Here is a 9972-nt window from a genome sequence, read left to right as displayed (position 1 = left end):
CGTTGTTGTCCCACATAAGGGCCGAGCGCCAGGCCGGGGAGTCGCTTGTACCTATTTTACCGGTAGGTGCCCGGCGCCACCAAGGAACACGAATTCACATGGTGCCTTCCACAGCCACGATAGACGCTCAACTCGCAACTGCCTGTGTCAGGACATGCCGCCAGACTCTTTTACCCCCGGCAATGGCGCAAAGCGGCATGATGACCGGGGGCCCAGAAAGATAGACAAGGGTCAGGGGCCCCTCGATAGGGTAAAGGCACGACAGCTACACTACAAAGCCTTACGACAGCTCCTTGGAGGCTTTGACCACATGAACCAGTCTTGAGAAAAAGCGGCTGTGCCACCAGCCTGGACAGAAGCAGACATTCGTCTTCTTCCAAAATAGGGCAAAACACCTTGCACTGATAACCTTCTCTTCATCTCGCTCACTTCGTGCATCGGAAAGCTTAGGAAACACGCCGTTATGAACCGTCTACAAAGGTTTCTTGAAACTATGGACCAAATGCTTCACTCGATATTCGGGTTCCACTCGCTGCTCTCAGCTGATGACGCACTACCGCAGATGACGGAGAACATATTTGAGGCAGCCAGTCGCAACACACACAAAGCGATCCTGTCTGTAGACGCGAAGGGTGAGTTCGGCACTGTAACACACGAAGCAATTCTCACATATCTTTGGAAACCTGGGTTGCGGGGAAAACACGTACTCCTTCATCGAGAATTTTCTGTCCGATAGAATTGCGGTCATTAAAATTGACGACATTCAGTCTTCCCCCATTATCTGTGCAGTCGTAGTACCCAACAAGGGGCAGTGCTATCGCCTCTACTTTTCAACATAGCCATACTAGGCCCTCCCCGACCGTCAGAGAACATCCCCAGCATTAAGCATGTCCTGTATGCGGATGATATAACTAACTGGATTGCCAAAGGTTCTACTGGAGTTATGCAAGACAGCCTACGAACGGCAGCGGACGTCATACGCACGTGCGCCAGTAGATGTGGCTTAACTTATGCTCCGCAGAAGTCAGAACTCATAATAGTACAAAAACGCCCAGGGGACCCTTCAGACAGCATCACAACTTGGCTCGACGACACACTCACAAAACCGACATCCTCAATCAAGATATTAGAAAAGAAGTACCGGGAAAACTGCCAAAACACCCTGCGTCTGAACAGGCTTCATAAAAGCATGGCTCAAATTGCTCGGATGCTCCGTAGGATAGCGAACGGGAACCATGGAATAAAAGAAAACATGGTCCGCCTTGCGCAGGCCTTCCTTGTCTCCAGAATCGTTCACGTGGCTCCTTATGCAGTTTTGGGGGCATCGGAGCGCGAAAAGCTACACGTCCTTCTTAGAAAGGCCTACAAACAAGCCCTGGCACTTCCTGCGAGCACCTCTACGGTACGACGCACGGCTTTGGTACTGCACATCCCCATTGAAGAGCTCATAGATGCCCACCTTACAGCGCAGAAAGTAATATTCGGAGCACGCCCACCGGGTACGGAAACGCTAGCTGAGCTTGGTTACATGGCGCCGCACATCAAGGAAACCGCAGTGGACATCCTGCCTGAACTAAGGACCAGAATTCTTGTCCGTGGAATACCACGGAACACGTCCCCTCAACATCATGAGAGAAGACACACAGCAAGTGCTATTGCACTGGAAAAACAGTACAGAGGACAAGACCACGTCGTTAATACAGAAGCAGCGGAATACGCTAGGTACGGTGTAAGATAGGCGGCCATTACCTCCACAACAGACCTTCTTTCCAGCCTGATGCTTCGGTCGTGAACACACAGCAGGCTGAAGAGACGGCTATCGCCCTTGCCCTCTCCCAGACAAAGGCTAAATTAATTATTACGGACAGTCAAGCCGCCTGCCAAGCATACCAAGTAGGTAGGATTTCAAGACAACGGCTCCGGGTTCTCTTTCAACGACCCCCACAGAAGGTCACAATCATTTGGAGCGCGTGCCCACTCTGGTCTTTGCGACAACCACACGGCACACGTCCTGGCCCGAGAACTCGCCCACTGGGCAGCGGAAGAAGAGTCGGAGCGAATCTGGCAACCGCTGCACGCATACGCTGACATCACCAAATATTACTGACTAGCGACACAACTATATCAACCAGTCACCGATCCGCCCACGAAAGAACAGGAAGTCATCCTTAGACAATTTCAAACTAATACGTATTCCCACCCAACTAGACTACACGCCATCCATCCTACTCTCTATCATTCTCTATGTACTTATAGCCCAGTCCCAAGCACACTCTACCATATTGGCTGGGAATACCAACTAAACCCAGGTCTTCCTCCCATCCCCAAACCCTCACGCGAGCAGTGGGGAGTACGCTGGCCAGCTCCTGCCCTGAAACCCCGCGTTTGCTAGCAAAAGTGCGAAGGCCGCCGGCCGTACCAAGGGAGTGTCGGACTGAACACCCCGACCAAAAATAGGCTCACTTGAACTGTGAATAGTTCCTCTCTCTCTCTCTTTCTCTCTCTCTCTCTCTCTCTCTCTCTCTCTCTCTCTCTCTCTCTCTCTCTCTCTCTCTCGATCCAACGCCTCTCGCTACTTTTAGGCTTGCTGAGACGTGTGACACGAAGACAATATACGGCCAGTGTGTCTCTCATTTAGTTGCTTAAACACGCTTGACCACCAGAGAGCGCCCCCCCCCCCCCAGCAAGCAAGCGATTGCTCCTCCCAGCGGCGCTTCTCCGGCACCCCATGAGCGCGCACCATGCCGAAAGAGAGATTTACAATCTTTCAATACACTTATACATGCATGCTTCGCCCCTCTCCATGTTCCATGTTCGAGGAGATGAGCCGGGCTTTTTTAGAACTGCGGATAGCATACCAAAACGAATTGTTTATCAGCTTTGTTGTTCAAAATAAAAACAAAGGGAGCTTTCGTCCGAATTATGCCTAAGCCGTTATTCTGCTTTCATAAACCAACACATTTCTTATTTTTTTATGTTTTCATTTTTGATGCGGTGTTCGAATGACAACAGCTAGAAAGGGCGGAAAGAAGAAAAGGGGAAAGCAGTGCTAGAAAAAGTTGTGGTTGAGAAAGCGGATGTTCTGACACCGAAAGAACCCTTTCTAAACCCCTATGATGGAATGCCTCCTGCAAAACTGCCTATGCTCTCCACGTAGAGTAGCTAGCCTGACTTGAAAAATGTGAAAACAGTTAACGCGAAGCGGCGTTTGGCTGTTTGCGAGTTGAACATTGTAATTCCTCTTAACTACATCTGACCACTTCTGAAGGCGCACCAAATAAAAGTAAGAAAATATTTATTGCGGAATCTTCAGTACACCGTCTCCCTCATTAGGGCAAAATCGAGGATCTTTCTTAAGCGAAACCCTTGATCCGGCTTTTGAAGAAGGCAACGCAACTTTCCTCTCCCTTCCTCCACCCAACCCCGCCGCTGGCTCCGCGGTGTTGGGAGTTGTCCCGCACTCCACGAAAGAACCGTTGGCTGGTAAATGCTGAAAGCTTTGCTTTAAAGCGCGTTCGATCGTCGATTGGTCCCTTCTTCTTGCCAATGATTCGATCGACAACCTGCTGCAAGGTAAAGGTTTCACAAAGCGTATACGAGAAATTGTTATGCGAGCTCCTGTTACGTAATAGAATAGGCCCTAAAGACTGAAAAGCAAAGCACTTCATCTTAAAAAAAGCGTTTGTTTTAATTTTTTTTTAAGTTTTGTCAGCGGTAATTTACTGGTATGAGAGAGAAACCTGCAGCGAATAATGTTTTTCCAGTACATTGACGAGGCAGGTTCATAGCTGCTCAGTGATCACTTGCCTCTTTCCGGCTCGTTACAGAAAGGAGAAGCTCTCGCTCGAGAAATTTAATCATCATCAACAACCCAGAAATTATCAAGGAACTGTATTTTTATAGATCTCACTCCTAGTGTTCTTCTTCATATCAATTGGTTTCGCAGCAGAACTCTTTCCCGCATGCTTTGAGCAGGTACTACGGCGACTTATTGGTTTTCGTAGGGTTAGATTCTTATGTAATCGTCTTTAGACTTCCCACGGACTGGAGTGGGCTGGCTTTTTGTGAACGTTGTACCACAAAAAATGAACTTCGTTTTCACTTCCGTTTCTATTTTAGAACATTGTGCCTTCGTCAAGACGTTGTCTTCGCATTTTGTGTTTTCGGGACCATATATTGTCTTGGGAACGAGGTAGGGGACACTATTGCGTACATGCTTGCTCAAGCTGTGCTTGGGGACACTATTGCGTACATGCTTGGTCAAGTCAAACTGTTACACAGACAGAGCAATGAAACCATTATAACATATTGTTTATTCATTTAAAATATGAAATTCAAAGTACAAAACGTCGGTTTTTACTGCCTTTGCGCAGCCTTCATGGTGAAGACGTATGTCTGTATGTCTGTCTTACTTTGGTAAATATTGCTTCATCCGAAAATATTTGTACTTTGCTTTAAACTGCACGTCTGGAAGAAAATGTAAGTCCTTGTAGGGAAGCCACGTAGCTTAAGAGTATTTTAGCTGCTTTTGGATCGTCTCAATAAAGCAAGGGTCGCTGTTTCTGGGATTGGGGTGACTTTGGAATGGTCTGCAGTGACGATGTTTGAAGTCGTTCTTGGAGTTTCGGGCGTACGGGTTTGGGGGGTCACTTGAGCATGAAATGCTGTTGCACTCTGATGTTGCCTCGAAGCCTGCGAAAAAGAAAAGAGAGTTACTACCACTTTTTTAAGCTATCCACGCACAGGTCTGTTATCGCGAAAGAGGTGTTTTTTGTCAGCACTGAAGAAAAGTTTTTTGCCACTGGATGTGTGGAGAGGCAATATGAAGCAAAGGAGTGATGCCTAGGATAACATTAGGACACACGTAGTGAGGCTTAGAATGTTTAGATTTCCTCATGCTCTAACTTGTCCTCCACTCTTTGAAAGTTCTGAGGATTCTGATGTTTCAACACTTTCGAGTGCGCCCAATTCCCCCGTAAAAGGCCCCACTGAGCGAAAAAGATTGTTTATACCCTGGAGCGCACGTTTGTGCGAAGCCATCGGTTAACTATGTTGGTCGAAAACCCAGCGTACATCTATGGCCCACAAAAAGGTTGACTGCTGAAATAATAAAAGAACAAATAAGCCAATGTTCAAAATGAGGCCACATTTCTGATTAGCTCCCAGAAACAATGTAACCGATTGAGATGAAAACAAAAGTCCGGAAAGTTTACAATAGGTTGAATTTTGACCAGGCTCCTCGTTAATGTCTAGCACACACGGAGCCCTGACCATAACAGTGTAATATTTCTAGCCGGCTAAAGGCAAACCTAGTCATTGGGTTGTGCCCATCGGCTTGATGAAAGACGGGTGGGAAAGACCCCCGGTTATTCCTGCTTGAGAAATTTGAGTATGGAGATTACAGGTGAGTAGCAAAGTTCGTTCCTGCTAACAACACGCACGGCACGCAGAAATAACAAGGGTGATTTTCTAGTCCTCTCAGTCGTAGGCATCCAAAGAGCAAGAAAACATCCAAGCTGAAGACAATGGTAGGACAAACTAGTTTTTTTTAAATGAGCCAAATACTAAAACCGACACTAAATCATACAAAGCTTTAGTGACAATAAAAACCTCGAAGCCTAGAAAACAGGTTGCAACAAAAAGGTCAGATAACGCCCACAGAACGTGTACGAAGATCATATTTGGTATATATAATGAGCGAGATGCTGTTGTGGCACGCATCTCCAAGAGAAAGAATAAAAAGGGCGCTAAGCAGACGAAGACGAAGTAGAAGGCGCCTATATGTGCTGTGAGTTTCTACTTCGTCGTCGTCTGCTTACTGCCCATTTTACTCTTTCCAATAAGCATAAACCAACTAGCTCAACAAGTTTTGTTGAATCTAGCTGACCCATATTCGCTTTCCCCAAGCGAGTGTGGTTTTTGTTTGGCGTCATAGAAACATTATGGCAGCCTCCTTGCGAGTTCCCGTTTGATAGCTCGAGCCGTCAGGTGGGAGTAATTAATAATATTAACACATTAGTTAAAATAATTCTCAAAATTAACTCATTATTTAGCTCGTTACTTTTTCATTACTGGTGGCCGTAATCTTCTCCTAGCTGACGTGTACAACATGTCACATAATAGCACTGACAGCGTTGCATTTAGGTGCCGTAACAAAGTTCTCTCTTTTCTGAAGTGCGTTTTGGGTGGGCTCGACTCATTTCGAAGAAAAAGAACGAACGCGCTGCCTTACACGGGGCGCTGGATCCACAATTTTTATCGGTGTGGTGTGGCGATGGAAAAATGTGGGCGATGGGCCCTACAGGAATGCACATCTGTCATGCAAGAATTTGATTTGGGGAACAATATGCATGCAAATGTGTAGAAAAAGCTGAAAGGTGGTTTCCTTTAACTCAGTACTGCGTTTTATGTCTGTACATTCATTGTTGCAGCTGGTCATACCAGGTAAATTTATCTAATACAGTGCCACTATGGGGGAGCGCAGCTCGTTCACGAAGCATAATTGAACTTACAGTGGTAATACTCATGTGGAGTCTTTATTATCATAGAAAGTGCAAACTCATTGCAGGTCCCTATTCGTATTTAATTCGTAAAGGTTTGTGTCCGAAACAACAACTTAAAGCACTCCAACAAAAAGCAGGCGACCAAAACATACTAGTTGCAATTAACACATTTAACAATAGAATCACAGCTTAACCTTGAAACAAAATGGAAAAGGTGCAGTATTAAATCACACCATGCAGCTAAGATACAACTCGTACGCATGTACGCTCAAAAAGTGCGAAAAGTCAGCTTCTTGTATTCGGTGACTTGATCACATTTTGAGCGTATACGCTTGCGCCGGGTATGAACTTAACAATCACGACTCGACATATATAATCTAACCAAATTCAGCGCATGACGTCGCGCTGCTTGCATTTCGTCCCGCTCATAACTCTCCATGGCGTTTGCGTCGTGCGCTATGCCAACGCCGCCTGTATCAACATTGCCTAACGTGTGAGCAAAAAATGGCCAAACAGCCACTCTCCTGTTGCTGTCTTCTACCCTTTCCCGCTTCGTAGCCTTCCTGCGTGCTTTCATGTCCGCCAGCCAGCGCCGCTTCTTGCAAACTATGCAAAATAGTTGAGTTTGTCTAGCATTCTCCAGGCGGCGCTGCGACGCCTTCGAGGCAAGCTGACAGACACACGCTGTACAAGTGGGTGCAGTGTTCGCGACTCGCAAGCAGTGACGTAAGGCGGGGTGTCCGCCGGCGCGCGCCACATAGCGGTGGAGTGGCTGAACAAAGCGTCCCTACCCTTCCCGTTGGAAAGCGGGCGACGCGTCAGGCAATGTTTATACAGGTGGCGTTGGCTATGCACAAGAGTAATATTTACAACTGACTGGCGTAGTATATTAAAAATAAACAAGGAGTTATCCCCCATGTCGCAGACACTGGTGCGAGAACTTGGGTAGCAGACACAAAGCAGGGACTAAAACGTAGAACGAGAAGCACTTCACGCACAAGACCAAACGCCCGCACAGGATGATGACGACCGCTTGGTATCATACAGCGTACACAGACTGCAGTAACTAAAAGCAGCACAGTAAAGTAAAAGCAGCACAAAAAACACCAAAGCGATCGTCGGTACCGCGCACGTTAAGAACAATGCACACAACACGCAAGCAAGAAATATGACTGAAGGACACAAAAAACGGCCTCAGAGAGCCCGACGCCACCAATGGTTGGGCGCGAACAGCTGAGGCGGCCATTTTGGTAGAAGACCGTAAGAGCGGAAGGACATGCTCTGTGATTTCTTCGGTGCGTGCTGCGTGGAGGCGGTCTACCGCGACGTTACGTTGACAAGGTGACGCCATTGGCAGGATGGGTCTCCTTTTAAGAGAAAAAGAGCCATTTTTCTTGAGTTGTACACGAGTATACCAGACGCGCTACAGCGTTAACCCTGTCCTTAGTTGTAAATGGACATGGGTATGGCGAAACCAGTTTTAATGCGAATGGCGCTCGGCTTTACAAATGCTGTTTTCAAAGATATAATTTCAGCCTGACCGTAAAACACGCGCGTTAGATAAAAGTTGGTCACAGTGACAAACTCGAAACCTCCAGGCCAAGCGTAGTGTGTGCATGTCGTGAAAAATTCCAGGAAACGTAATCCCTCTTTATGAGGCAGTGATCAGTGGCGGATCCAGAGAGGGGGTAAGTTGGGCGATTGCAACTCACCCCCCGAAGCTGTACTCTTATCCACCCCCCTGCTCACCCCTCAAAACTGATTTTTCGGCGTGTGTAGTTTTTGGGACCATGGCAAGCAAAGTACTCATCACGCCTAACTTTTTGCTAAGTGTGATATTGGCTAACGCAACCGCCACCTTAAGTCTGAGCGTGCTAATCGCTTTACCGTAGAGCCACTTTTTCCCCTTCAAAGATCATCAGCGCGGCAGCGAAGAGGGAGCATTTTCGAAACTGGACACATGCTTGTCTGCAATATGTGGACGTACACAGTGCTTGCTGTGCAACTGAGAACAAATCAGGGCATTCTGATTGTTTGCGCCATCCTCCACCCGCTCCCATCAGCATTATGGAACCACCCCAAAATAGAAGCTGAATCTGCCACGGCCCGTGATTGCTAAAGTAATGGCCTTGAAATGCGGAACGGTCGGGCTTGTATTGTAGGCACCGCCATGTTTAACCGACGCTCTTGATGGAGGCGGTGTAGGGCCCATCGCCCACATTTTTCCATCGCCACACCACACCGATAAAAATTGTGGATCCAGCGCCCCGTGTAAGGCAGCGCGTTCGTTCTTTTTCTTCGAAATGAGTCGAGCCCACCCAAAACGCATTTCAGAAAAGAGAGAACTTTGTTACGGCACCTAAATGCAACGCTGTCAGTGCTATTATGTGACATGTTGTACACGTCAGCTAGGAGAAGATTACGGCCACCAGTAATGAAAAAGTAACGAGCTAAATAATGAGTTAATTTTGAGAATTATTTTAACTAATGTGTTAATATTATTAATTACTCCCACCTGACGGCTCGAGCTATCAAACGGGAACTCGCAAGGAGGCTGCCATAATGTTTCTATGACGCCAAACAAAAACCACACTCGCTTGGGGAAAGCGAATATGGGTCAGCTAGATTCAACAAAACTTGTTGAGCTAGTTGGTTTATGCTTATTGGAAAGAGTAAAATGGGCAGTAAGCAGACGACGACGAAGTAGAAACTCACAGCACATATAGGCGCCTTCTACTTCGTCTTCGTCTGCTTAGCGCCCTTTTTATTCTTTCTCTTGGAGATGCGTGCCACAACAGCATCTCGCTCATTATATATACCAAATATGATCTTCGTACACGTTCTGTGGGCGTTATCTGACCTTTTTGTTGCAACCTGTTTTCTAGGCTTCGAGGTTTTTATTGTCACTAAAGCTTTGTATGATTTAGTGTCGGTTTTAGTATTTGGCTCATTTAAAAAAAACTAGTTTGTCCTACCATTGTCTTCAGCTTGGATGTTTTCTTGCTCTTTGGATACCTACGACTGAGAGGACTAGAAAATCACCCTTGTTATCTCTGCGTGCCGTGCGTGTTGTTAGCAGGAACGAACTTTGCTACTCACCTGTAATCTCCATACTCAAATTTCTCAAGCAGGAATAACCGGGGGTCTTTCCCACCCGTCTTTCATCAAGCCGATGGGCACAACCCAATGACTAGGTTTGCCTTTAGCCGGCTAGAAATATTACACTGTTATGGTCAGGGCTCCGTGTGTGCTAGACATTAACGAGGAGCCTGGTCAAAATTCAACCTATTGTAAACTTTCCGGACTTTTGTTTTCATCTCAATCGGTTACATTGTTTCTGGGAGCTAATCAGAAATGTGGCCTCATTTTGAACATTGGCTTATTTGTTCTTTTATTATTTCAGCAGTCAACCTTTTTGTGGGCCATAGATGTACGCTGGGTTTTCGACCAACATAGTTAACCGATGGGT

General features: G+C 46.6%; 1 pseudogene; it reads left to right on the top strand.

Annotated features, from left to right (window-relative positions):
* Positions 1–493: 493 nt before the first annotated feature.
* The window catches only part of LOC144148213 (uncharacterized), a 14441-nt pseudogene continuing 4962 nt past the window's right edge, over positions 494–9972 (top strand).

This window comes from Haemaphysalis longicornis, unplaced genomic scaffold (assembly GCF_048455015.1).
Source record: "Haemaphysalis longicornis isolate Haplotype H1 unplaced genomic scaffold, Haemaphysalis longicornis Haplotype H1 scaffold_8, whole genome shotgun sequence".
NCBI classification, from domain to species: Eukaryota; Metazoa; Arthropoda; class Arachnida; order Ixodida; family Ixodidae; genus Haemaphysalis; species Haemaphysalis longicornis.
The sequence above is the reverse complement of the archived record's forward strand: the minus strand, read 5'-3'. Positions and strand labels throughout refer to the sequence as shown.